This window comes from Canis lupus, chromosome 17 (assembly GCF_011100685.1).
Source record: "Canis lupus familiaris isolate Mischka breed German Shepherd chromosome 17, alternate assembly UU_Cfam_GSD_1.0, whole genome shotgun sequence".
Classification (NCBI taxonomy): Eukaryota; Metazoa; Chordata; class Mammalia; order Carnivora; family Canidae; genus Canis; species Canis lupus.
Window position 1 is genome coordinate 14,042,071 of NC_049238.1, and position 24,549 is coordinate 14,066,619.

The 24,549-nt window shown below is 36.6% G+C and overlaps 1 long non-coding RNA gene across 1 annotated transcript in view; it reads left to right on the forward strand.

Annotated features, from left to right (window-relative positions):
* LOC111090421 overlaps nt 1-24,121 on the forward strand; it is a 137,165-nt gene extending 113,044 nt beyond the window's left edge. The window contains exon 3 of the long non-coding RNA XR_005371827.1: nt 23,485-24,121. This is a non-coding gene — a long non-coding RNA (uncharacterized LOC111090421). The remainder of the gene's footprint in view (nt 1-23,484) is intronic.
* Nucleotides 24,122-24,549: the final 428 nt, after the last annotated feature.

Here is a 24,549-nt window from a genome sequence, read left to right on the forward strand (position 1 = left end):
AAAGTTTTTTTTTCCTTTTTCCCAAGTTTCAGATTGGAATATGATGCTTGCACACACCTCAAAGAGGTTCATGAGAAAGCAGAGTCTGTATTAGCAAACACATTAACCGATAGTGACCTTGTTAAAATAATTAAATGACAATGTTGGAAAAAATAGTAAACATTAGGTGAGATTTGCTCCTGCATTTCAACCTTCATATGAAAGCAGCAAAGAATTGCAGCCCCATAGAAAAGCAGCAGTGACCTCTAAATAACAGGAAGCTTGCTTGAGTGGAGACCAAGGGCTGCACAGCACCATTTCCGTAAAGCATAGTGTGGCAGTGGGATGGTGGCGAAGTGTAAGAGGGTCAGGCAGGTGGCATGGCTGGCTTTTTTTAATATTCCACTTTTTAATCTTGAGCAGGTAAACATGGCCCATATTCCTGATATGTGAAGAGATTTTGGAAGATCCCGTTTCCCAAAGTGCCTAAGTAAGAGGACTTCATCAAGATGGATATATTAGACCCTCCAGAATGTGGCATCCCCAACACTAACTTCACCTGAGGGACAGCAGGGGGTTAGGAGATTGGGCTCTGGTAGGTGGCAGAGTTCTGTGCGGATTTCAGCTTTGTTATTCATTAACTGTAGAAATGCAGGCACTGTACCTAATTTCTCTTCTCTCGTATGTTTCTTCATCTTTAAAATTTGTATAGTAGCAGTAATTATTGCTTGTCACTTGGTTGATGTGAGGGTCAAATGGGGGAAATTAGTGAATGCCTGGCATTTAAAATGGGCTCAATAAATGTTAGCTTCATATTTCATTCAGGCATCACTCTCATAATATAGTTTAGGTTTTTGTTGATTCATTTTTTTTTAATTTTTATTTATTTATGATAGTCACAGAGAGAGAGAGAGAAGCAGAGACACAGGCAGAGGGAGAAGCAGGCTCCATGCACCGGGACCCCGACGTGGGATTCGATCCCGGGTCTCCAGGATCGCGCCCTGGGCCAAAGGCAGGCGCCAAACCGCTGCGCCACCCAGGGATCCCTGTTGATTCATTTTTTAAAAGCTGAAGTAATATGTGAACATGGTTTAAAGATTTGATGAGTTCTACAAAGTTTTTTAGGAAAAATGGTAGGTCTTTGCTCCCTGCATGTCTCTCTCTGTATCCATTCAAATGCCCTCTCTGGAGGATATCACTTTCAGTTCACTTAGCTTTTTTTTTTTTTTTTTTTTTTTTTTGTATTTACTTCCCTGTCTCTAAATCAGAGCTTCTCAAACAGTAAGCAGCAAATGATTACAGGTGTAGGGAGATAGCAATCCTTTCTGTCCTCGGGGAGGTCAGGTGGAACCTGGGGTGGCCTGAACCTCTTGTCTTGTTGCTTCCAGTCTTATGCAGTCTTTTCTGTTTGTTCCTGTACCTTATAAATATGTGTGTGTATGTGTGTATGTGTGTGTGTGTGCACACATGACATACTGAACAAGCACTAAATATAGTGCTACTTAAGATGTTTCAGTTCACGTATTATCCATTGAGTTACACATAAATGTTTCCTATTTCTCTCACTTTTCCAATATAATTCTCACAATTTTGGTTGTATGAATATTTAGTGTTTCCTGTATTATGGCCACATAAATCCTGAACCATGTAGTAAATCATAATTTCTTCTTTTTCTGCAGTTTTCCTTTTCTCTTTGGTGATTACTTATCTTGATCTTTTCCCCTTTGTTTAGTTTCCTATGTACTTTTAAATTCAGCCCCGATTCTTTGCTGTTTGTCAATATCTTCAAGTATTCTTTAAATTTTGCATTCTAGAAAAAAATCTCATCAAAATCCTAATCAAAAGCAAAATTCATTTGCTCTTCATGAATTTGATGGCCTTCTGTGCTTGGTGTACAGCCATGACCCTAGTTTATCCTTAATTTTCTTATGATTCTCTTCCTATTTCCAGGGGTGGATTGCCTTTTACTATAGCCTATGCCTTATCTTTTGATCATTTATTTGTTTTGCAGAGCACATCATCCAGTAGTTTCACAAAAAAAAGGGATAGGGGGAAGTAAAAAGTTTTAAAGAACATGGCATGCTTTAAAATGTCTTTATTCTAAAAAAAAATAAAATAAAATCTTTTAAAACATTCTTCATTCTAGTATCACTCTTGTTTGAAAGTTTGGGTGGGTATAGAATTTTAGGTTGAATCATTTTCCCTCAAAACTTGAAGGCTCTGATTCATTGTACTCTGCCTTCTAACTCTATTGTCATGAAATGCAAGCTAATTTTGACTCTGTCTTTTATATGTGACTATTTCTTTGGAAATGTACATGGTCTTCTTTGGAGATTCAAGATGATCTATATTGGTATGGGTCTGCTTTTATTCACTGTATCAGGCATTTGGCAATGCATTCATATCTTCAGTTCTGAACGTTTTGGGTATTTTTTTTTTTTCACTGACAACTTCCTTTCTTTCTTTTTATCAGTGAGTTTTCTCTGGAACTCCTAATATTTGAATATAAAAAATTCTGGGCTGATCTTAAGTTTTCTTCATGTTCTCTCATTTTCTATTTCCTAGACATTTTGTCCTGCTTTTTAAAAATTTTCTCTAATTCAGTTTTATAGTCCTTCAATTGATGTTTATACTTCTGTAATATTTATTTCCAAGATCCTTTTAATTTTTTTCAGAATATCTGTTATTGTAAAGTGCATCCAATTCCTCTTTTATGAATGTAGTACATGGATAACATTTTTGTTCAAGTTTTTATCTTGCATTTTTTTATTATCTCCAAGTTGCTTCTTTTTTTTTTTTCACTTGCATTCAGATCTCTTTCATGTTAGCATATTTTCTGAATGATCTGAATGTTTTTTACAGTGATTCTTTTAAAGGCTGATGTGAAATTGAGTGCTTTGGTGGAATTTGTCAACCAGAATCTTCAAAGTAGGGAGGCGATATGGATATGGGCTGCTTTGTGGAGGAAATCTCAGTGCCAGTATCTTTGTATTTTCCCTTTTGGGCTATTCAGATTCCTAGAGACAGTTTTCCAGTCTTTTCCTTGTAGGATATAGATTTGATTTTTGGTGTTCTAGAAGCCCACCAGTGATAGAAGGCTAGTAATAGGGTAGTAGAATGGTTCTCGGCATTCAGCATATAAATGTATACACAGACTCTCCAACTTCAGTAAGATGATACCAGTTTCAACTGTGTGTGTTTCCTTCTGGAGAAGGCCTTCTGGGAGAGAGTCTAGAAATTTAAGTATTTCTTTCTTTTATGGGCTGGGGGATAATTTTTTTAATTTAAATTTTGTTAGTTAACATAGAGTGCAATATTGGTTCCTGGAAGAGAATTCAGTGATTTATCACTTAAATACAACACCTTGTGCTCATAACAAGTGCCCTCCTTAATTTCTATCACCCATCTAGCCCATCACCCAGCCACTTCCATCAACCCTGTTTGTTCTCTATCATTAAGAGTCACTTATGACTTGTTTCCCTCTCTCCTTTTTTTTCTTTCTCCCTTCCCATATGTTCATCTGTTTTTCTTCTTAAATTCCACATATGAGTGAGATCATTTGGTGTTTGTCTTTCTCTGGCTGACTTCTTTCCACTTAGCAAAACACACTCTAGCTTCATATACAATGTTGCAAATGGCAAGATTTCATTCTTTTTGATGGATGAGTAATATTCCATTTTTTATATATACCACATCTACTTTATCCATTCAACAGTCTATGGACATTTAGTCTCTCTCCATAGTTTGGCTATTGTTAATAATGCTGCTATAAACATTGAGGTGCATGTACCCCTCCAAATCTGCACTTTTGTATCCTTTGGGTAAATACCTAGTAGTGCAGTTGCTAGATCCTAGGGTAGTTCTGGTTTTAACTTTTTGAGGAACCTCCAAACTGTTCTCCAGAATGGCTACACCAGTTTGCATTCCTACCAACAGTGTAAGAGGGTTCCCCTTTCTCCACATCCTCACCAACACCTGCTGTTTCTTGTGTTAATTTTAGCCATTCTGAGGTGTGAGATGGTATCTCATTGTGGTTTTTGATTTGTATTTCCCTGATGATGAGTTTTGTTGAGCATTTTTTAAAGATTTTATTTATTTATTCATGAGAACACACACACACACACACACACAGAGACAGAGACATAGGCAGAGGGAGAAGCAGGCTCCATGCAGGAAGACTGATGTGGGACTCAATCCCCGCACTCCAGGTCACATCCTGAGCCAAAGGCAGACGCTCAACCACTGAGCCACCCAGGCATCCCATGTTGAGCGTCTTTTCATGTGTCTGTCTAGCCATCTGGATGTCTTCTTTGGAAAAGTGTTTATTTGTGTTTTCTGCCAATTTCTTAACTGGATTGTTTTTTGGGTGTTGAGTTTGGTAAGTTTTTTTATAGATTTTGCATATTAATCCTTTATCAGATATTCATTTGCAAATATCTTCTCCCATTCCCAGGGCTGACTTTTAGTTTTGTTGATTCTTTTTCTTCGTTGTGCAGAAGGTTTTTTATCTTGATAAAGTCTCAATAGGTCATTTTTGCTTTTGTTTCCCTTGCCTCAGGCAACATGTGTAATAAAGTACTACAGATTTAAGTATTTTCTAAGCAAACTTTTAAGGAATACTTCATTTTAATTGAGCCATATCCTCACTTGCACCTTAGGGTGCCTGATTCTGAACATCCTTGAATTTGGTGGAGGTTTTCTGCCATAAATTTGGTCACATTTTAGCTTTTCCTACTGCCAGCCTGGAACTCACATTAGTCAAGATTCCTAAACCATTTAGCACTAGTCCAACTGCTTACAAGATTCTAAATGTTGATTGGTGTTTTCTCTTCTATTATTCTTTTTCTTATGGTTTTATGCTTTAAAAATATTTCCTTAATGTTATTATTATTTTTTGATGTTTCAGGAAGGAGCAAGAGTACACGCCTGTGTTTATTCTGCTGCCTTCACCTGGAAATCTAACTCAAGTTTTTCACTTCCACCTCTTTGATTATTTTGTTTTCTTAGGTTGTAGCACCTTTCTGTTGACCTTCTTTCTTTTAAGTGAGATACAGTGCTCACTATGACTGCATTTTCCAGCCTTCTTTAATAGCTCCAGCCCACAGGATTACTCTATTCTCTTTGCCGCTCAAAAACTGCTTTCTTTCTACTTACTACTTGGCTTTTCATGCACCACTGCTGCTGAAATTACTATTAGTAATTTCATCATAATACTAGTATTATGATGTAGTAATGATCATCATAATACTAATGATATAAATGAACACTAGTATTTACTGAATGCTAAGCACTATTGTGATTGCTATACGTATGATCTCTTCCCTCATCTTTCCAATTCTTTCAATTTGGTACTGCGATCAGCTCCATTTTACAGACAGGAAAATTGAGGCATTCTGAAGTGAAACACACTCCTCCCAAATCACACAAGTCATAATAGGCAGAGTTAGATTTTAAAATACAACAGTCGATTCAGCATCTGTGTTCTTAATTATTTGCAACAGTTATGAGAAGACAGTATACAAATTAAGGAGTGGTGCTCTAGAGAGTTCATATAATCTTTCCAAAGGTCCTTTGTGGCCAGTAGGAGAGAGAACCAAGTTTGGTGATAACAACTCCAGGACTCCATATTATCAAGATATTGCTTTACCAAGATAAGGAATGTCCTTTTCTAATCTGCAAAATGCTGTGTCTCACTGTTTCAGGTTTTCACATAAATTGTCAAAGATCTGATTCAATACTTACCATGTGCTGAATGCAAATGCAATATGTGGTGTTAAAAATACATTTCCAGGATTTCAGCATTGAATTACAATTTGAGAACATTTAATCCAACTGCCGTATTTGGCAGATACAGGTGATACTCAGAGAAGCTGAGTAACTCATCCAAACTTACAATGCTAATTACTAAAAAGGCAGTGTTAAAACGTAGTCATCAAGTGTACTCTTGCTTGTACATAATAAAATGCCTTTCCAATGACTCATTGTTGCCAACTTAAAAAATAAACAACATTTTTTCTAAAGAGTTTATTTAGTTTAGCTGCAAATCACTTTATAGCATATATTTTTGTCTTGCAAATAAAATTTCTGTATGTCAGATACTATTTTTCATAATAAAATAGAGTTGTTTTCGAATTGACATATTTTGGCCTCTAAAGCATGATAAAAATCACACAACATAGCAAACTCATAAATATCTATGTTGCTTAAAAGTGTTTTGTTTTTTCCTACTAAAGCATGCGTGACTCTGAAAAAGATGTCACGGTATCAATGCAACCCTGAAACTTAAAATACCACAAATCAGAAACAGGATTTCTTCTTTTTTTTTGATTCACAGAAGAGGGCCTGTGTTCAATGCTCTGTCTCTTTAAACTTAGTCTTGGGTTTTATCTCAGTTCCAAGGTAAATATTCTTTAAAAGTCCAAATCTCTTAGCTGTTCCTTTAAAAGGTTTATCTTGTGCACGTACTGCTTGTTTATTTAGCAACCCTATGAAACTATTGAAGTGTTTGTTTAGTGGTCTTTCTAAATTATTTATGGTGAGAGCTAACTAATCTTTGGTCACAGTGAATTTCATGTTCTGGGAGCCACTACCCTGATTGATTATATTGGGAATTTCTACAAAGTGACCAAGCTTACATTAGTATTCTATCTTCAAGCACCTTTATTCAGAGAGAAGTGAGCCAGTCACTGCACACTTGATCTTATTCCCCGAAGAAAGTATGGAAAATCAGTATGCCTGTGGATGTTGGGAAGGGATTAATAACTTCCATGTGCATTTTCATTCACTTCTTTCTCTCTCCCTCTCTCTCTCTTTTAAATTGTTGAGGTGGAAGGTAGAGAACTGAAGGAGCACTCCAAAGAAACTGGGAAAGTAATGAAGACAAGAGCAAAATATAAAAACTCATAGCAAATATGTCTTGTAAGAAATGTCAACAGCACAAGAGAAATGCAATTTTTGGCTCTTCATCCTATCTTAAGTCTTGGCAGTTTTACAATTCAGGGCAAATGACCAGCATGCCCTGAGCTATACTTTTCTAGTTCATAGAAGGGCCTCAGTACTTTTAAGAAAAGGGAGTGTTCAACTTCAATTTTTGAGGGCAAAGATTAGAATCATAGAATGTTAGCACTCAAAGGGAATTCATAGATCATCTACTTTCTAGTTCAATCTCTTTGTTTCACAGTTGAGGTCGCTCTGAGGCCAAGAGAAAGGATATAAGTTTTCCGGAGTCATACAGTAAATTAATGACAGTACATTGATCAAAACCCACCCGAATTTTGATTCTAAGACTACAATGTCAGCAATAATGCATTAAAATGCAACTAAAATCCAAGCTACTTAACATGGCTGACCTTGTCTTCTGTCACTCTTCTCATTATTCCCTCTGTTCTAGCCACATTGGCCTTCTTCTTGATCCTGGGACATGGTAAGAAATTTCCTGTCTCCAGATCTCGGCAATGGATGTTCTTTGGGTCTGTAATGCTGCCTCCCCTCCTGTCCATCCTGCTCATCATGGGTATTTTCTTGTCAGTTGGATTTAAGTGTCAGTCTAAATGCCATATCCTCAAGGAACATTTCCTGACTAGGTAATACCAAGAGGACACCCAGGATCTCTTTATCATATCATCATATTTTATTTCTCAGCATAGCACTTACTGCAATCCATTTCTGGTTGTAATTTTCTTTTAATAGGATGTAAGTTCCATGAGTGTACTGATGTTGTTTGCTTATCATGTTCATAAATGCCTAGGATATGCCAAACACATAATAGATGTATAAAAAATACAGATTAAATAAATACATAAAATAGTTGAAATGCACACAGTAAAAAAGTCTCACGTGGGGCAGTCATTTGTTTTACACTTCATTTTCACTAAGCTCTGTGGTTTACTCTTAATATTAACCTTTATAAATATATATATTTCACGTTAATATATATAATACATAAGTTTATATATGAAAGTGCATGCCTACATATATAGAGACAAGCTTCAACTATTGGATCCTATCAAGATAACCAAATACTGGCATAGAAAAGAAAGAATGATGCATACTTTATGACTTCTTATTGCCCAGAAAGTCATTTTCCTAGGTCCTCTTTTGAATTTTGCTGGTATTCCAGTTTCTCAGAAAGTGTGAGTCTCCTATGATGTTAAGAGAAACAGTCACTGACTATTGGAAGTACAGAGGGTAATGTTCACTGAGTTCATCAATAGCTTCACATCTGAGGCAGCTTGGAGACATAGAGGACTCTAATGAGCAGGATACTTACCTCCCCCGCATAGCCAAATAGACTAAAATGCTCATTGTCTTTTTGCCTGGAACTTCCTTGGTGAGAGAGTGATGTTTACATTTCTAGCCTCACTCCTTCAAACTTGACAGGTTTAGGGTAGCCAGGGTGGGAACAGAGAAAACCCAAAAGGAGTGGTAAAGGCCCATCTTTACTGTGACTTCTTCCCTCTCCCCACATGCACCAAGACAAGAGATACTCTCTCTCACTGAAATTGTAGAGACACACTGTTTCTTGTATAAGTACTTTCTTGTCCAATGGGGAGCTGGAGGGCTTCTATAATATCTAGTTGGGGTGAGCAGAAGGGATTAATGGCATAGATTGTGGCTAAATGCCACGGACTTTCAGCAGTTTTACTAAAATTAAGTAGATTTTCTCTTCTTTTTTTTAAAATTACAGTTGGCATACAATGTTACATTAGCTTCAGGTGTACACATGGTGATTCAAGTTTGTACATTATGCTATATGCACCACAAGTGTGGCTACTATTACGTAGATTTCCTTGAATGAATGTTTCTCCATTTCCTATATGCCCTTAGGAAAATTTCTGGAGACTTGAAATGATTTTTAAAAAATAATTTTCAACACTTAAGATTTTTGGATGGAGGCAGGGTATGGGCTGAGTTCCTTATCCTGTCATTCTGGAAGTCCTGAAAAAATTCGTTTTTAAAGTTAAAGTTAAAAAAAATAAAAATAAAAAAAAGTTAAAGCTACATGAGAGAAATCACTTCTGTGTCCTTTTAATTTTTATTCTCTCCTACTCAAATGCTGCCAAAGATCCCCCACTGCCTCGATTCCACATTATTTATTCTGAGAGAGAATGCTTTTTAGAATCCAGGCTCTGCATTTTTTTTTACCTTATTTATCTGCAGTATTCCACATTTCAAAGTACCTTAATTTCATACAGGTTGGTTCACTTCTGTAACTATTTGTACATTCTAGTTTTTGTTTATGCCTCTCTCTCTTTTTGTCCAAAGTAGCCAAACTTGTACTTCATAGCCCGTTCCAGATATTCACAGACCATCTGAACTAAAAAAGAAGCCTCATTCACTGGAGCAACAGCACCACCTCTACTAGATTGTCCTGTGTTGCTCTTTGTTAAATGCATGCCATTTGTACCCAGCTTAATTTTAAGCACCTGAGGTAGGAATTATTTATTATGCCTTTTTATTTCAACACTTAGCTTAGGATTGACTATTCAGTGAGTATTTAGTGAATTCTGTGATGTGAATTCTCTGTGCATGCTCAATTCCTGCTTTCAGGAGCCCCTTTTCAGAGGAACAAGAATAGTCCTGAGAGGTGAATTTTTAGTTAAGTTGTAAATGCAGAAGTATTATGAACTTTGTCCAGTTCATGGTTCTTAATGTGAAATGAATCTCAAGTGTTTGCTCACTAGTGCCACATTTATAGTTACAGTTTAATTATCTAAAACAAACCTCACATTGGGGAAATCATTCTAAAGACCCAATGACTAAATATTACCAGGAGAGATGGTCTCTGGTCTACAGAGTCATAATATTCCGTTTAATAAATGTTCACTAAAATGAGATATCATGTGGGATGTCATGGATTTGCAAACTTGAATCAGATAAAGCATAACTCTAAGGACCTTAGAATCCAATGGAGAAGATTCTAATAAATAAGAAAAAACAAAACACATAAATATAAGGCAAATAGTGTCATTAGAATGATGTATTATGAATCTGTGAAGTCCCTCAATTGAGGGACACAGGCAGTTTCTCAATGAGGAGATAGTACTTAGAACCTCCTAGGTCTTGAAAAATAGCCAGCCTTTTAGAAAATGAACATGATAAGGCTTCCAAGCAAAAGAGATTTCATGAAGTTTCAGAGGGGGGAATCCAGGGACTTTTCAAAAATCATGAGGATTCCAATAAATTTATATCACAGGGTCCATGATAAGGTGCAGCAGGATACACAAATGGACATTTAGGTTGAACCAGATCCTGAAGAATCTCAAATGGAAAGTTGATGAGTTTTCAATTTATTTAATTCTCACCCTTAGGGTACAATTCAGTTACTGAATGTTTTCAAATCTGGGAACGGATGATTAGATCTAGAAATGCATGCTCAAATATGGAAGCTACTAGACACATATGGTTACTTAAAATTAAATTAATTAAAATAAATTAAAACTCAGTTTCCCAATTGCACTAGATGTCTTCCAAGTTCTTCATAGCCTAGTATGGCCTAATACCTACCATATTGGGCAGGAGAAAACATGTCTATCCACTCCAGAATTTCTACGGGGCACTATTACACTAGATTTTAGGTTCTGACACCAGTATAAAGAAGAATTTATGGAGTTTGGGGAGCAGAAATGGGGAGATGGGAAAGAAGCAGGGTAACGGATAAGATGTTCTCAAAGTAGTCCAGGTAAATGGTAAATAGAAGCTGAACTAGGGGAATGGCAATGTGGGAAGAACTGAGGAGACACTGACATGTGTTAGATATGTACAGAGGATTCTACTAATTTTCTGTTAGGAATGAAGTAAAGGAAATAGATACTCTAAAACTTTGAGTTACTGGGTAGACAGTAGTGCCATTAACAGAGTTAAGGGGAAAACTAAAGGAGTTAGTTGACAGAGATTATTGAAATAATGAGTATAGTCTAGTAATGCTGGATCTGAGTTTCTGATTCAGGCAGAGATTTCTAAGAGACTGGAAATAATATGTTGGAGCTTGTGATAGAAGAGTATATTTATACCTAGTATTTGTTGTATAGAGGTGGTAGTTAAAATCATTTAAAAATAGAGAGAATAGGATCAAAGAAAACACTTGGAGGTACTTATGTTTATTTCCCTTCTGTTCAATTCTTGATTAAGTTAATCTAGGTCAGAATATCAGAGTTCATGCATTTTTTCCAATTATTTTAATATTATCATGGTTTCTTAAGAGTGACTTTGCATGCCCAGCATCTCAAAAAGCTAGTTTATTTCTTCAAGGCGCCACATGTACATTTTGCCAAAAACTATCAAATTATTTGAGTACTGAACTTCTTGCATAGTACAGATAACTACCTTGACCCAGGAAATGGAGTGGTATTTGCAGTGCAGTGAATAATTTTTAAATTTTAAATAATTTTTTAAAGATTGCATTTATTTACGAGAGAGAGAGAGAGAGAGAGAGAGAGAGAGAGAGAGAGAGAAAGCACAGGTAGGGGAGGGACAGGGGGAGAGAGAGAAACATATTCCCCATTGGGCAGGGAGCCCAACATGGGGCTCAATCCCAGGACCTGGGGAACACATGACCTGAGCCAAAAGCAGACACTTAACCACCTGAGCCACCGAGGTGCCCCACGGTCCACTTTTTTGTCTTTTAGATTAAAATAAAACTATTGAAATAACACATATTACTCATTGATTCCTTTCTTTTTTTTTTTTTAAGATTTCTTTACTTGAAAGGGAGAGAGAGAGAGAACAGGGGGTAGGGGTAGAGGACAAGGGAGGGAGAGGGAGAGAGTCTTAAACAGACTCTGCACTGGGCACAGAGTCTGATGTGGGGCTGGATTTCATGGCTCAGAGTGCTACCTGAGCCAAAACCAAGAGTCAGATGCTTAACTGACTGTGCCACCCAGGCTCCCCTATTATTGATTTCTAATTGCTAAATTTGTATCCATATATCCTTAAAATATACTCTTTTATTATTTATTAATTCGATGAGTATTTACTGATTATGGATTATTTACAAGATGCACAAATAACAGGAGATGCAAGGACTTCTACAACTCAGACCCTTGCCCACAAGGATTCACACACATTTTTCAGTGAGAGAACAGTAATAAACACAAATAATCACAACATGGTGTGATCAGTGCTAGGGAAGTATTAATTGAGGAAAACAGGGATCCCTGGGTGGCGCAGCGGTTTAGCGCCTGCCTTTGGCCCAGGGCGCGATCCTGGAGACCCGGGATCGAATCCCACGTCGGGCTCCCGGTGCATGGAGCCTGCTTCTCCCTCTGCCTCTGCCTCTCTCTCTCTCTCACTGTGTGCCTATCATAAATAAATAAAAAATTAAAAAAAAATTTAATTGAGGAAAACATTAAGATCTATATGGGCACAGAGGATGAAAATATTGTCTGGGACAGTTCAGGAAAGCTTCTCAGAGAAAATGTTCTGAGGTATCTGCTGAAAAATGAAGAGTAGAGCACATGCAGAGAAACCACCTGTGAAAGACTTTGAGGTGACTTATCATAATGTAGAGTCCAGATAAGGTAGGTGAGGCCAGATTCTGGTTAACTTTTTATGCCAGTCTAATGGGTTTGGGTTAATTTTGAAGTAAATACCATAAACGGAAATGGTTCAAGATGGAAAGGTATGAGATGGTATTGTTGAGTTCCATTTTAGAAAGATACCTGGCAGCACTGGGACAAATGGATGCTCATTGAGAAGTGATATTGAAAGAAACACCAGTTATAAACCTAGTATAAATCAGACTTGAGGGTGGCTGGTAAGAATTTGATTCCAAAGATATTTAGGGACTGATGACTACATTAAACATTCATGAGACTTTAGGTATAAGTTAAAAAGAGCATCTGGGATGATACCCAGACATATGGTTTTACAGTCAAAGCATATAGAGATGCCAGTCCTTGAAGTGAAGTTGCTGGGAGAAGAAACAAGTGTGGAGAACGAAGAGAAGAGAAGTTCCAGTTTGGTACTATTGGGGTTGAGGGTCCTTTGGACCATCCAGGGAGGATGAGCACTTGGAGATATGGCTCAAATGGTTCAAATATTGTCTCTTATCTGTATCTGTATCAAATGACCTATTTATTCATGCTGTGAATTGTGGACCCTAATTTATTTCCATCATGGTTAATGGTGTAGCCTCAAGGTCTGATGTAGCTGATAAAAGGTGACATGCCATTTTACTAAGCTGTCTCAGATAAGGAATGAATATGAGACTTTGTGGTACTCCAGGTTGCCACACAGACTTGAATCTCACATACTTTCTACTTTCTCACCCTGGAACATCCCTAAGAGATATTTCCCTAAGAGATATTTCACTAATGCTTTTCTCACATAAAATATTCTCTTTGATGGCTCTCTCTCCCTCTCTGTTTTTCTCCCTCTCTCTCCATCCTATTTCCTTCTCCTGTTTGACCCCTTTCATTTTTCTTTTTCTCTTTCTTTCTTTCTTTCTTTCTTTCTTTCTTTCTTTCTTTCTTTCTTTCTTTCTTTCTTTCTTTCTTTCTTCTTTCTTTCTTTCTTTTTCTTTCTTCTTTCTTTCTTTCTTTTTCTTTTTCTTTCCTTTCTTTCTTTCTCCTTCCTTCCTTCCTTCCTTCCTTCCTTCCTTCCTTCCTTCCTTCCTTCCTTCCTTTTTCCTTCCTTCCTTCCTTCCTTCCCTTCCTTCCTTCCTTCCTTCCTTCCTTCCTTCCTTCCTTCCTTCCTTCCTTCCTTCCTTCCTTCCTTCCTGTCTTTCTGTCTGTTGTTCCCATCTTTTAGATTCCTTTTCTTCTAGATATTTTTACTCACTTGAAAGTTAAATTTCTTTCCTGGGCACATCCCTAGGACACCTTTTACCCTTTCATTTCCATCTGCTGAATGACAGCCCTTAGAAAACCATCATTTTGGAGCAGATGGAAATGTATGGGATATCTTGGGTAGTGCCATGATTTTGCTGAGTTTGTGTTTTCAGAGAGGAAAGAACTTGTTCAGCCACATCACTAGACAGTGCCTTGCATGCACTTTTAATTATCTAAATCCCTGTAAATTTAATTCTTTGAAAGTGCTTTCTATTTATAATATAAATACATACATCATGGATTTTTAAAACATGAAACACGGGTTATTGGTTACAAATGCATCTACATTGTGCATTAAGAAACATACTCTGAGACTTGTTTTAAAATATTTCCTGTAGTTCATTTGAACTTTATCAGGTTTGTTTATTAATTTGATGAAATTACATTTAGATTTTCTGATGAGTTTTTTTCAGTTTATTGCATGAATAGAATACTTTTTAAATTTGACCAATATATTTAATATGGTTTATAAGTTTTTATTTGCTGAATTACAAATGTATTCTTAAATGCTGCCCTTTAAAACACATTTAAATTTTTTCTTGTCCATAATTAGTGCTCATTAATTATACAAATTTTAGAAAATATGGAAAATTAGAAGATTTAAGTCATGCATGTCTTGTTACAATTATGCAACACTAAAATGTTATTTTAGTGGTGGTTTCCATTTATTTTTCCTCTGCATGTTAAATGTGACTCTTCTATAATACAAATTTTATTGTTTTTTAACCTAATATTTAATATTTAATATTTAACCTAATATTTAAAACAATATATATAGTTTTTAACCTAATATTTAATGTATCTCCATGATATATATATATCTTTATTTATATATACATATATGTATATTTATATCATTATTAACAACTTCACTGGATTTATAGTAATTTATTGTGCTTCTGTAAACCAATCAGTGTCTTTATTTTTGGATATTTAGCTTATTTTCTTTTTTAAATAGTATGTATAATTCTACAAAGAATATTGCTGAACTTAAAGTTATGTCAAGTTTTAGGGATTGTTTTCTTATAATATATGTCCAAAAATAGATACACTGAGTGAAAGGGGATAAACATTTGTGTATGAGGGTAATGACATTGACCTGGGGTCAGCACAACATACATGCTACTGGTGACTTCTGAATTGTCTCAATGAATATGATATGAGAACTCTTAATCTTGAGTTCTCCTGGGACCAATAGAATACATTGGAAGATAGACTGAACTAAAAGATATAGTTCTTCACTGAGGAAGCAGAGGTTTTGCCTTGATTATTAACTATGCCCGTATGGGCCATAAACTTTGACCGTATTAACATTGGACTTAGAACAATTAAGCTAATGAGGTCAATTTCCTATACTGCTAGAGTGTAGACTTTGTAAATATATATTGCGGTTACACAGTCTACCTGAATATTTCATAGAATCATAAAATCTTAGAGCTGAAAAATATCCTTAGAAACATTCTAACTTCTCTATTCTGCAAATAAGACAATGTTAATGAGGAAGTTAGGAACTTCCCCATGGGTCATGCCAGTGCCACAGCTGAATTCTAAGCCTCTTGATTCCCAGATAAGAGATCTTTACCTGAATACTAAGTAAGAATGAATAGGTATTGCATTTGAGTTGGGTTGAACTTTAATGGTCTTTGCTTCATTAAAAAACTCGTCTGCTTTCAACTTCATCGACTCTCATATACTGATTAACATCAGTGAAGATAGATCTTGACAACAAATTATTTGGGAAGCAAAGCTGCTAGAAACAAATAATTTATTCTATTGGTATAGTTCTTCATTCAATCCTCATCATTTTGATATCCATAGATGAACAAATTAGAGGAGAGACTGGTATTTTCCACAATAGCAATGCAATATCTATAAGCTGCAGTATACTCAGAGAAGGATAATGTGCAGATAGAGCTGGATGAGGGTTTGCAGACAACTGATTCTTTAGCTTGATCTTAAGGAAGAGCAATAATATAACTCATACACAAGGCAGTAAGGATGTCCCAAGTGAAGGGGTGTTGTGTACAGAAATGCAGAGGCAGGGTATGTAGCTGCATTCGTCAGCCTCCAAGGGTGACAGAGGGTGGTGGCGGGATGAAAGTAGAGCTGTTACAGAAGACTGCCAGGCAGCGAGGCCACAGAGACCCCAGGCTCAAAAGAGGACTTTATTTGATGGAGGATGGTAAGCCAGTAAATACTTCCAACCAGGGAGGAAAGGTCATTTTATATATAGCACAGTGAAATGTAGTTACAATTGTTTAACTTGCCACTGAACAAACTGCATGTTTTACATCTCCTAAAGGTATCGGGTTGATGTGTGCTTTGGCTTCATTAATCAAGGGGGATGGGCTGAGATCATATTCAGTGATGTGTAATTCAGCCTTTTCTCCATTACTATGAACAGTAATATTTTTAGAAATTATACCCAATTGTTTCTTGAGTGAAGTAGCCACAAGTGCTACTAAAAGCAGTGCTTTAGTGAAATCCTTCTCTAGATGATCTTGCGTCTGACCTTCTGTACTTTATCTCCCAAGGATCAGCTTGTGGTGTTAATTATGAGGTAAGTAAGCAGTTACTTCCTACAGCAAATCAGCCAAAGTCCAGGTTTGCTCTGGAGGTCCCAGGGATCAGAGCTCTGTGTTTCTTCAGGTTTCAATTTACCAGGCTCAAACCACTTAAAAGCAGGAGGAGGAAAGACTGGGGAGTGATCAGTTTACAAGTGACCTGGGAGTTCACAGCTTTCATCCCTGGAAATCACAGTCCATATAATAGGCCTTGTGCAGATACAATTGGGACAAATTGACTCAGGCGTCCTGCTTTCAGAAATGAAAACCTTTCTGTTCCCTTATCAGTGTCGCCATGCCTGAATGTTGGAATCAAGCATTTGATGGAGAATGGTAGTTGTTCTAAGGTCAAATAGAGGATGTAGGTCCTGAGTAAGAGTGTAGGCTGTTAAGTGGCACCCAACTGTGTTAATTGGTTAATAGGACCCTAGCTAGTTTAGGGACTTAAAAGTCATGCCAAAGAAACTATGCCTAGCAGGCTTTTTCCTTTCTAGGCAAGCAGGAGTTGTAACTAGAACAAAGTAAGGCCAGCACATCTCAAGCCAGGCTACTATTGTACCAAATATTTTTGCATTGTCTTTTTAGATATACTTGGAATTTTTTTTTAAGTTTTGTAAAAGGCAATGTTTCCAACTTGGCACCTGAAATTGACTTTTAGAGGCGGTTTAAGTTGCCAGCATTCCAGACTAGTGGGTATGGTGATAATTGTTGCCAAATCATCACTCTCAGCAAAGAGAAATGCAACTTTTTAAAAAATGGAAAAAAAAATCAGATTTTCTTGAGTGATTTGCAACTCATTCTCATGGCACTTTCCAAAGTCAAATAAATACAGAATCTGAAACAGGTTGCTGTCTATATTCATTTGGATATAGAACATCCGACTATTTATCAGGAATTCGATAGTCTTATTTTATCTTTTTAATATTTTTTATTTTTTTAAGATTTTATTTATTTATTCATGAAAGATACACACACGGAGAGAGGCAGAGATATAGGCAGAGGGAGAAGCAGGCTCCCTACAGGTACCCTGATGTAGGACTTGGTCCCAGGACTCCGAGATCACACCCTGAGCCAAAGGCAGATGCTCAGCCACTGAGCCACCCAGGCATCCTTTTAAAATATTTTTTAAAAGATTTATTTATTTGAGAGAGAGCATGCGAAAGCTGGGGCGGGGAAGAGGAAGGTGGAGAGCGAGAGAATTTCCAACAGATTCTCCACTGAGTGTGGAGCCCAACGTGGGGCTTGACTTCAAAACCCTGAGATCATGACCTGAGCTGAAATCAAAAGTTGGACATTTAACCAACTGAGCTACCCACGCACCCCCAATAGTCTTGCTTTAAAGTAATGCATCAAAGAAAACAATTGGAGCAAAACTCTTAACATATACTTGCCATGTATGCAAGAATTTCATAAAGTCACAAGCATTGTAAGACCGCAGCACTATCGAGTTATGACTGCAGACAGATGGATGATCGTGCCTATACTGACATTGTTCAGCTTCGGTACTGAGAAAAAGATACTGCTATTAGTTCTTATCCTTCATCGAGTAATAGTAATCATTCTCCACTTTATTGTTTATTCTATGCCCAGGATATTTTTAAAATTCACTTCTAAACTTGAGTGTTTGTCTTGACTTCTCAGCAGCATTTGATATAGTTAACTAACCCCCTTCTTTAAAGTATCCTTTCTCTTTGCCTTTCATGACATGAAACTCCCCTCATTTTCCTCTGGGTTTTCTCATTCTCCCTTGTGGGAATCTATTCCTCTGTCATTCACTAAATTGCTATGCTTCTCGGGTTATTCTTTCCACTTTCAAATACTTAATTACTTCCTAGACGATAATTCCAAAATTTCGATGTTCAGGCTGTCTCTCCACTGCATACTTCAGATCCATATTTTCAGTTGTCTGATGAATGGACACAGCACATCTTAGAGTCAACATGTTTCACTTGAAGCCATTATTTTTACTCATAAATTTTACTCATAATTTTTTTACTCATAAATTGTACTCATAAATCTGCCATGTCATGGCTGCTAAACTCAGACAATGGTGCTATCATATTCAGCTTCTTAAATTCATAACCTGCCATCATCCTTGATTATTCTTTCTCCATATCTATTCAGACATAGAACTAAATAAATATCTAAATTTTAAAAATTAAATAAAACTTTCTATCTATCTATCTATCTAGATCTAGATGATGATGATGATGATGATGATGATGATGATGATGATATAGATATATAGATAGCCATGATATCCTCTGGTATCCAGCCTTATTCTCATGGTTCCAGTTTAGGCTATGATGATCACTCCCATAGATGATTTGTTTGTTTTAGTTTATTTTTTACTTGCTTCATTTATTTATTTGTTTCAAGTTTTTATTTAAATTCCATTTAGTTAACATATGGTGTAATATTGATTTCAGGAGAATTTAGTGATTCACTAGTTACATATAACACCCAATGCTCATCATAAGTGCCCTCCTTAATGCTCATAAACCATTTTAGCCCATCCCCTGCCCACCTCCCTCCATCAGCCCTCAGTTTGTTTTCTATAGTTAAGAATCTCTTATGGTTTGCTTTCCTCTCCTTTTTAAAAAATCTATTCCCTTACTGTATGTTCATCTGTTCTGTTTCTTAAATTCTACATATAAGTGAAATCATATGGTATTTCTCTTTCTCTGAGTCATTTCACTTAGCATAATATACTCTAACTTTATCCACATCATTGCAAATGGCAAGATTTCATTCTTTTTAATGGATGAGTAATATTCCCATGTATATATATACCACAACTTCTTTATCTTTTCATCAATTAATGGACATTTGGGCTCTTTCCATAATTAGGATATTGTTGACAATGCTGCTATAAACATGGGCGTACATGTGCTCCTTCGAATCTGTACTTTTGTATCCTTTGGATAAATACCTAGTAGTGTAATTGCTGGATCATAGGGAAGTTCTATTTTTAACTTTTTGAGGAGCCTCCATACTGTTTTCAGAGTGACTGTACCAGTTTGCAATTCCACCAACAGTGTAAAAGGGTTCACATGGATTGTTACCAATAGTCTCTTAACTGTTTTTTATACCTCTGTTTAGACCCCACCAGATATTCTCACTACACACAAAGTGATCTTTATGAAATACAAGTTGATTGTGTCATTCTCTTACTAACGTCTTTTCAGTTGGCTTCTCATTGTCTTCTGGATGAGGTCTAGATTCCTTAACGTATTTCATGAGACCATGCATTAGTTTCATCTCTCTCCTGCTACACTGCTCTAGCCATAGTGAGACTTTTTTTCCTCTTCTTAATTTATTAAAATATCTCTCACTGTTCATCTTAAGGCCTTCCTCTTGCTTAGTTCATTTTTCCTGCATGCCTTTGCCTTATTCAGGGGGCCCACCTCCTCATACCACAGTGTAGCACCCTATTTCAACATTCCCATGGAAACCTCTGTTTTTTTCAGTGTGGCACTTTGATTACACTGTGCTCATTTTCAAACTTTATCTATTCCCTACCAGATTGTAAATTGCTTGTTTTCATCTTTTAATCCCTAGAATCTAGAAAATACCTCACCTAATACCTTCATACAATTACCTTCACAGCAAGTCTATAATACTAATATAATTATTAATATTGGTGTTTTGATGATAAACTGAGGGTAAGCAAGGTACAGAGAACATCTACTTTCTTATTAAAGCTTGCTAGGGAAGTATCTATATGCCTGTAAATATTTCCTTCTGATAATATGAATTGGTGAATATGATAAAATGACTGACTGCACCTTGTTTTTTGAATTTCTTTTTTAAAAATATTTATTTATTTATTTACATATGAGAGACACAGAGAGGCAAAGACATAGGCAGAGGGAGAAGCAGGTTCCCTGCGGGGAGCCTGATGTGGGACATGATCCACAGACCCCGGGATCATGCCCTGAGTTGAAGGCAGACACTCAACCACTGAGCCACCCAGGTGTCCCTGTTTTCCCTGTTTTTAACATTTTTATAGCAATATATATCCTTTTAGCATGTGATACTGTTGTATGAAAAGTACCCAGCATAGTACTCCGTATAGGGACTGGTACTCAAAACATGAAAGCTTGTATGATTGCATTTACACTTGAAAATTATTTTTTTTGTTACATGCACAAACACACTCTAAAGAATATTTTTCTATTATTTGATGTCAAGTACTACTTTAGTGGCTCACTTTCCTGTAGAAGTTTATGATGACAGAGATCTTTATTAACATCAGAAGACTGATACTTCCATAAGAGGCTTTTGTGGTTTCACATCTGTGTACACATGATGGAAAATGAATGCTATGTTTACGGATACTGTTGAAGAAGTTATCTGAGCTTATCTGACTATATTATATAGAGTGAGGGGTTTGGAAGAGTAGGTAGTTAAAGTCCCTTTCATTCCTAAGAGTCTAAGAAATTTCCTTTTCCTATCCAATCCTCATTAAATTCAGGGGTTAAGAACATAATCCACTTTATGCTACATATAACTCTTCAGTTTTAACATCTACCCAAAAAAGCTTGTAAATTTATAAGCTTATAAGCTTATAAAGCTTATAAATTTTCTTTAAGTAGCAAATGTAATGCACAAAGCCTCATTTCAAGCTAAGACATTTAGAGTTAATTTTGCCTGTAATTATTAGTTTAGAAAATGTATCTGTGACAATACAATAGTCAATAGGTAGCAAATGGGAAAATGAATGGTTCAAAATATACAATGATATTTCTTACCCATTTCTTCTCCCTTCCCCTCTATTCCCTTTCACTATTATTTATATTCCCCAAATGAATGAGAACATATAATGTTTGTCCTTCTCTGATTGACTTATTTCACTCAGCATAAATATCAGAGAGGGAGACAGAACATGGAAGACTCCTAACTCTGGGAAACGAACTAGGGGTGGTGGAAGGGGAGGGGGGCGGGGTGTGGGAGTGACTGGTTGGCAGGCACTGAGGGGGGCACTTGACGGGATGAGCACTGGGTGTTATTCTGTATGTTGGCAAATTGAGCACCAATAAAAATAAATTTATTATTAAATAAAATATATATATATATATACAATGAAAAAAGAAAATAAGCTTTTAGATATAAAAAAAGTCTCCTAAAGGAAAATACATCTTGTAAAAACTTGAAACCATAAAAATTATTGTGATTATTCACAATTGTTATTTTTCACAGTACAAAGCATTCCAGCATTTGGGGGAGTAAGTTAGACAATGTTGGTAATTTGATAATCATCTTCAGAGTTTCTTGGATGCTGTTTTGTAGACATACACCTCAGTACATACATATGACCTTATGTTAACACTCAAAAATTCTGAGTGAACGTCCAGTGAAGGAGAGGAACATCATCTGGTCCAGTGGGATTAGGTATTATAAATATGCTTTTTGTCCATCATTTTTTCAAGATATGTACAAATATTTAATTTTTGAGCTAATAATATATCACTTTATTATTTCTTTTATTATATGATATGACAAGTGTTCTGTTGGGCATATTTATTATACATTTTAAATTTCTAACATTCATTACATATTGAAAAATTCTTCAAGGCATCTCTGCTAGAGGTTCATGGAGTATCAAGGCTATTTGCAAGTGGCTTGGCATTTTCTGGAGCCCCTCCTTCCTTCTTCCCATTCTTACTATTTTTATTTTTTTTTATTTATGATAGTCACACAGAGAGAGAGAGAGAGGCAGAGACACAGGCAGAGGGAGAAGCAGGCTCCATGCACCGGGAGCCCGACGTGGGATTCGATCCTGGGTCTCCAGGATCGCGCCCTGGGCCAAAGGCAGGCACTAAACCGCTGTGCCACCCAGGGATCCCAGCCATTCTTACTATTTTTAGACAAGTAACTTGTCTACACACCTTCTGTGAAACCTTCGTTTATTCCATTTTATTTAACATACTTTAGTTTTGTGCCCTAAACTACAGTTCATGTTTCTTTTTTGTATATATGTACCTCGCACACCCAAAGAAATTTTCTGAACTTCTAAACCATTGCACGGCCCTCCGTTGGGCAGTAATTAGATCGTTATGTAGTATACTAACAGATTTAGTGTTTTCATTCCCACAGCAGCCTGCAGTCCCCACCTGTCAGCTGGGGAGAGACAATCTCATAAACCTGCCAATACTATGATTTAGCTGAATACATGTTTGTTAATAAATCTTTCATCATATTATAATCAAAGAGCTCTTTCACTTTATGGCCCACCTAATGAAGGATTTGGGGCATCTGCTCATCAATTTGATGTTTGTAAAGACAAAGCTAATGGGTATCATTAGCCCATATTTACCCCCCTTGGCTCAGGTGAAGAGTGGAGCAGGAGAGGTGGTAAAGGAAATGAGAGAAAATGTTAATTAAAAATAAACGCATGGTGTCAGCCACATACCTGTTACCTTGAAAAGTTATGTCTTGCGAGGAAAATCAAATGTTGTGACATATTTTAAAGTCTGCTAAACCACTAGGATCTATAGCAATTCTCTATCAAATGCCTTTTTCAAAGATTTAACTGCCACCATTATCATACAAAGAATTTGATGTGTTTCTTTCCATAGGGGAGTGTAATTATTAATATGGTGTGAGTGAAGTTTAGGACTGGCTAGGGCTTGCAGTCATGCCAGGGTACAATAATGAAAAAATTTGTATTGCCTTTTTGGACATCAGTGCTACGTGTTCAGATTTCAATTTCATGCTTTATTTGTGGTTAAAATTAACATAAGTTGAAATATTATCCTGGCTATCTTTCTTAAGGCATTGAGGGAACATGTGATTGTAGTCTTGGTATCTTTTATGGAGAACAATGCATATTCCCCATTGAAATATGCCAAAGATCTTAATGAATGGAAAACAAATAGAATGGGATGTATCTTTTGCTAAAGCTGTGAGAGAGTTTTTAACTTCTGCTGAAAAATCTTTAAAATTGTACCCACCATCTGCATGACGAGTCTCTCATGATGTTCTCTGCCTTGTCAAAACTCGCCGTGGCCCAGTTCTCAGCTGCCATTGACTGAGATCCAGACAAATAAATCTAGGGAGAGAGACAGTACTCTAACCTTGATTTCCTATGTGTTTCCTTCCAACTCTAGAGCAAGTTATATTTCAGCTCCACAATCAACAAATAGCTCCGAAAACCAAATAGGCCACACTGTTGGAAGTCAGAGCAAGCGAGGTCAAATAGAAGCCTCAGCCGGCCAGATATAAAGTCTTCTCATCTTCTTTGTGGAAATTTCCAGGCTTCACATTCATTCATCAGGATATCCTTTTCGCAAGCACTTACCATTGAAATTGTTGAGCTGCTACACACTCCATCTGAAGATGACACAGCTGGTCCATGTTGGATGACCTTTTATGTCATATCTGCATCCATGGATTTCTCTATTTGCTTTCCTTTGTGATATTTTCAGCACCAGGAAGTTTCACTCACCTTGACCATTGTTTTCACACATTTGGGCTACAGACATGAGGTTGTTGTTTCATTTGAATCCAAAAAGATGGACAGGAAGGAAAACAGACAGTAGAGATATCATCCATTTCCTAACTGAATCATAACACTCTATTTTCATGACTTTGTCACATGGCAGAAAAATGCACGGAATTCATTTGAAGAAGCATAAACAGTGAGGCTGTGACATGTTCTCTTGTTGAGCATCCCTATACTAAACACAAAGACAGCTTGGTTGCAGAGGGGATTATTAGCTTCTCTGATGACACATTCCCCTAATAAAGTCCAGATTTGGCTCAAACTTTATGTGTAATTTCCTACCACTAAAATTATGAGTTCTTAAATAAAGATTACTGCTTTTACAATTTTTATACTGGGTCTGCAGGAATAAGGCTGCATGACTGATGCTTTAACACTGCTAGTGAAATTTTAGCATGCAGATATGTTGGACTTTGTTTTGTTTTTGAGCAAAAGCCTTGGTGCTGGACAAATCTGGTTATAAATAGTGGTTTGGCCACATGCAAGATGTGTAGCTTTGGGCAAGATAATGAACTTTCCTAAGCTGTGGTTTCCTCACTACCAAATCTGAGATTAAATGAACTTGAATTGTTTTAATTATTAAGTGAGAACAACATACATAGAATAATTAACACAATTCAAAGCACATAGTAAGTACTCATTTAAGATAGCTGCTATTCTAATATTAGTG